The following is a 5,833-nucleotide window of genomic DNA, read 5'->3' as shown; positions in this document are numbered from 1 at the left end:
AGGCTCTGAATGTATGTGGGAAAGGAAGGGGGAAGGATCTGGGAAGAATTGGGGGGAGTGGAAACTGATCAGAATATGATGTATGAAAAAATGCTTTTGATAAAAATATTTAAAATAAAAGTCAAATCGGTTCCTGGAGAAACATTGTGGTGGTTTGAATAAAAATGACCCTATAGACTCATAGGAAGTAGCACTAATAGTAAGTGTGGTTTTGTTATGGTAGGTGTAGCTTTGTTGGAGGGAATGTGTCACTGAGGGTGGGCTTTGAGGTATCGGATGCTCAAGCCAGGCCTGTTGTGGCATTCTCTTCTTTTTGCCTGCAGATCCAGATGTACAACTCTCAATTCCTTCTCCAGCGTCATGTCTGACTTTATGCCACCATGTTTCCCACCATGATGATAATGGACTCAACCTCTGAAACTGTAAGCCAGCCCCAATTAAATGTTTTCCTTTATACGAGTTTCTGTGGCCATGTTGTTTCTTCACAGCAATAGAAACCCTAACCAAGACAAACATAAAGTACTACTTAATATGAAATGGTATTGTTTTGGGGTAGAAGTGGTTGTTGTATATGGAGATACATAGAAGCAGTTCAGAAATAGACTTTGAAGGTCTTTTCTTGGTTTTGCTCATTTGTTTGTTAATTTTGCTATGCTAAGAATGGAACTTGATATTTCTGCACAATAAACAAGTATTCTACCAATGAGCTATATAGCAGGCCTAATCTTTAAGGTTTTAAAATAAATGTATCCATCATTAAAAAAAATATTGACTGTTACTGCACTCGTTGATGGTGTGAACCTGAGAGAGCAGGGCCTAAAATTGAGGCACACTAAAGTCTCATGAAATAACTAACTTTATTCAACATGTCAGATAATTTATATTCTGAGGGTATTCTGAGGGTTAAACAAGGTCTTGAGCAAAGTTCACATAAGTTAAGGCTGTATACACTCACAAGGACAGTCCGTGCTTGAGAACATTTTTGAATAACAAAAGTAAAATAATGGGTAACCCGAAGCAAAACCCATTCCTATTCTCTACACCTGGAAAGGGCACAAATCACATGCCAAGAGGAACCCATGTTCTGGAGAATCAGAGGTTACAAGGCTCTTATCTTCAGCAATAGGGCCTTATCATCTGGTGTAGAAGGTAACCGATAGCATTGGCAATCGCCTATACTTTTAGTGAGGTGGTTCTATGAGGCTACTTTGGCCAGTGACTCAACATGTAACCCATCCTAGCACTGGGGGTTTTACTTGGTAGCGTAAGCCATTTAAACTCCTTTCATATATGTATATATTTCAGGAAGTTTCTGTGGTTGTATTTCCATATGGCTTCTCAAAAGGCTTTCAGTGGTAGGTGTCCCTTCATATAGTCCCTCCTTTATCTGCCCTTCCACCCAACCCCATTTAATCCTCCTATTCTGATTTCCATTCTTTGCAAGGTTCCCCTCCTCCCCACAACACCCCCTGCCTGGCCTCTTACAAGCAACCTAAACTCTGTAGTTATTCTAATGAAAGCACACACATTTAAAGATTAAAAGGTAACATCTACATATAAAAAATGTAATGTTCTCTTTCTGAGTATGGGTTACCTCACTCAATATATTATCTAGCTATATCCATGTAGCTGCAAATTTTACAATTTTATTTCTCTTAACAGCTGAATAATATTCAATTTAATAAATGTATTATATTTTCATTATCTATTTATCAGTTGATAAACATCTAAGTTCTCACCAGTTGCTGACAATTATGCATAGAGACGCAACAAACATGGGTGAGTAAATATTTCTGTTAAAAGATGTACAATCCTTTGTCCAAGAGTGGTATAGCTGGACCTTGAGGTAGCTTAATTTTCACATTTCTGAGGAGTATGCACACTAATTTCCATGGTGGATATACCAGTTTGCACTCCCAGCAGAGTGAATAACTGTTTCTCATTCCCCACATCCTTGTCAGTCTGTGATGTAATTTATATTATTAATCTTGGTCATTCCCACTAGGGTAAGGTGAAACATCGAGGAAATTTGATTTATACTTCCCTCTAGGCTAAGTGGTGAGCATTTAAAAGTATTTCTTAACCATTTGTGTTTCATTTTTTGGGAACTCTCTGCTAAGTTCCGTATTCCATCTTTTAATTTGGTTATGTGTCTTCTTGATGTTCCGTTATTTTAGTTCTTTGAATATACTAAATACTAATGTTCTGTCTGCTGTATAATTGGTAAAGAGTTTTACTAATCTGTAGGCTGCCACTTTGCTCAAATTATGGTGTACTTTACTGTATAAAAAGCTTTTTAGCTTCATGAAGTCCCATTTATTAATTTCTGGTCTTAATGACTATGCTACAGTGTTCTGTGCAGAAAATCCTTTCTGGTCCCAGTGAGTTCTTTTATCAGATTTAGAATATCTGGTCTGATGTTGAAGTCTTTGATCAATTTATACCTTAGTTCTCTGCAGGGTTATAAACACAAATCCATTTTCGTTTTTCTACATAAGTCCATCCATTTTGATGAGCACCGTTTGTTGAAGATGCAGCCTTTTCTCCAGCATGTATCTTTTGGCTTCTTGATAAAATATCAGATGTCCATAGGTATATAGCATTATTTCCAGGTCTTCAGTTCTGTTGATCATCATGTCTGTTTTTATGCCCATGCCATGTTGATTTTATTGCTATAACTCTGTAGTTGAAATCTGGGATGGTGATACATCCAGCAGTTCTTTTTATTATTCAGGATTATTTTAGCTATACTGGGTTTTTTTATGTTTCCACATGAAATTCAAGGGTTTCTTCAATTTCTATGACAAATTGTGTAGGAATTTTGATGGGTATTTCACTGGGTCTGTAGGTTGCTTTTGATAGGATGTCCATTTTCACAATATTAATCTTGAGAGACTTATAAGGTTTTGCTTTCATGATTTTTTAATATTGCAAATTATATCTATGGACATTCATAATGATAAGTCATCCTTAGCTTTATGTTATAAACCATATTTGATTGTTGTACATTATCTACATTATATATTATTACATATGTTATTACTAAAACTGTACTCATTTTTTTCATTTTTTTCAGAATTTGATGTGAGTACTGAATTTACATCATTTCCGCCCTACAGTCCCCACCCTCCAATACTCCCAGTGATTACCCCCTCCATCTCAAATTCATAACCTCTTCTTCTTTAATCAATATTGTTACATATGTATATTACATACGGTTTCATGTATTTCATATGTACATTGTCACATGTGTATATGTATGAATATCTAAATATAACCTGTTTTGTTCATTTAGTGGTGCTCATATGTATATGTCGGTCTTACAATCTTTCCACATCCACTTCCATTGTGCCCCCACCCCTGCAAGCCTTGTGTAGGAGATGTGTTTTAGATGCATCAGTTGGGAATAGGTTCTTAGCAAGGTCAGTTTTTTTCTCCATTTCAGCCAGTTATAGATTTATGAAATGGCTTTTAAATTCAAAACGAAACTTCTTTAATGAGGGGTGAAAATAACTCTTTTTTTGCCAATACATTTTATTTTGAGGAATTTTTATTATTGTTTTTATTGTGCTATACATTTTTTTCTGCATCCCTCCATTCCTCCCCTCTCCTCTTCTACCCTCTCCCGTGATCCACACACTCCCAATTTATTCAAGAGATTTTGTCTTTTTTTCGCCTTCCTATTTAGATCTATGTGTGTCTCTCTTAGCATCCTCTCTGTTGTCTGGGTTCTCTGCAATTGTGATTTGTAGGCTGGTTTTCTTTGCTTTATGTCTAAAAGCCACTTATGAGTCAGTCCATACTATATTTGTCTTTCTGGGTATGGGTTACCTCACTCAATATGATGTTTTCTAGCTTTATCAATTTGCCTGCAAATTTTAGAATGTTTTTTTTTTACCATTGTATAGTGCTCCATTGTAGTATCCATTGTGTAAATGTATATCTCGCCACGCTGATCATTACTGTTATCCACAGACTTTACATCTGGGTAGGATTATTAATCACTTTTCTCCATTGGCAGAGTTCACAGCATCTTCCCATACTATTAGAGCTAATGCTCCAGGAGAAAGCTCTCAGGTCAGCTCCACCCTGGATTCTTTCAAGGACTGTGTCAGAGGTGTGTGCTGACTTCAGCCATAGGATCTTCCCTTCAAGTTGTTTGAGGCCACCAAGGGCAACAGAAATAGCCTATGTTGTTTTTGGAATCTCTTAGACTCCCCTGACCAACAAACTGAAGGGAGGTTTCTCACATCTGGCACTGGGGTTTTGTTAAACAATCTATGGCTCTAGGGAGAGAAAGCATTATCATCCCATATGATGAAATTTCATTTAATTTATTTACATATGAAATACACATACACTTGAAACATATACATGTTTCCCATGCCATAGTGAGGAGAGGTCATGGACATGTGCAGGTCTGTGCAGACTGCCACAGTCTCTGAATTCATAAGTGCATCAGTCCTGTTGTGTCTGGAAGATGTGGTCTCCTTGGAGTTATCCACCACTTCTGGCTCTTACAGTGTCTCTGCCTCCTCTTCTGCATAGATCCCTGTGGGGAATGTCTGCAAATGCCATGGCTAGCAGTGTAATGATCTGCATGAAGGAAAGAAATCTACTTTAAGATGACCCAGCAGCTTGTGTTGGTTCAAATTTCCAGAGGTTTGACAATGGGCAGTTTAATTGAGGCATATTTTCAGTATACTTACATATTTAGAGGTATGAGTGTACAATTTGGAAAAAGATTCCTGGTGTAACACAATCCTATGTGAATAATAAGGAATAATTACATTGAAACTCTTTTCAAAGTTCATATATGACTTCTGGAATAAAGATGGGTTCTATATGTAGGCTACTTGTATTATCTTAAGGAGCTGGAGGAGGTTCTTGTGTGGTCTTAGTCTTAAAGATAGCATAGATGTCACCTAAGCTATTTCCCCCTCTGTTACCTCTGTCTGGGGAGCCAGGTGTGGCTTGGTCATATAGATAACATAGAGGTCACCTCCATCCACCCCCACCTACTGGACAGGAAATGGGTTGTACATCTCTCCCTTTGAAGACAGCCCTGTGTGGTTAACATTCCTGGTGTCTTAGTGCTTATCTGTGATCACAGGGACCTCTGTGCTCACAACAGATCCCTGAAGCTTTAGAGGAGAGGTTTGATGAAAATACACCATTTAGGACTAAGTGCTCCAAAGTCTCTCCCTCTTTACATATTGTCCAGTTGAAGGTCTCTGTCTTAATTCCCATCTTCTGCAAGAAGAAGCTTCTTGGATGGGGGTTGAATGAGACATTAATCTATGGGTGTAGCAGCATGTCATTAGGAGTCTTTTTATTGCTATGCACCTTTAGCAGAATACTAGGAGTATACTGAGCCCATGACTGTTCTAGTCTTGGATACTTGACCACTTTAGCAGTATCATTTATGGATTCCATCCTACGAGTGGTTCTTAAATCCAATAAAAAAGTAGTTAGTTACTCTCATAACGTTTTGACATTGCTGCACCAGGATATTTTGCAGACAAGTCACTGTTGCCTACAACAGTGACTTAAGGTTTGTAACTCCGTAATATTGTTGATTTCCTTTCTCCTCTAGTCTGAGGATACCTTCCAGCATCATGACAGCTAGCCAGTAGGGTTAAAGCTTCTAGTTGGAAACCAGCTTGACTTCTCTGTGCAATTGATACCCACTAGGAAAGGAAAAGTCAGTTTTTTCCAATGGTGTCTTACTAGGTATATCAATTACACTCCAGGACAGGCCTTGTGCCCAAACAAAATGAACTCTATGTTTTTCTTGGCTTATTGTTCTATTTAATTTTGTTTTGGCTTTTTT

The sequence above is a fragment of the Microtus ochrogaster genome, unplaced genomic scaffold (genome assembly GCF_000317375.1).
Source record: "Microtus ochrogaster isolate Prairie Vole_2 unplaced genomic scaffold, MicOch1.0 UNK112, whole genome shotgun sequence".
NCBI lineage: Eukaryota > Metazoa > Chordata > Mammalia > Rodentia > Cricetidae > Microtus > Microtus ochrogaster.
This window is presented reverse-complemented; position numbering follows the sequence as displayed.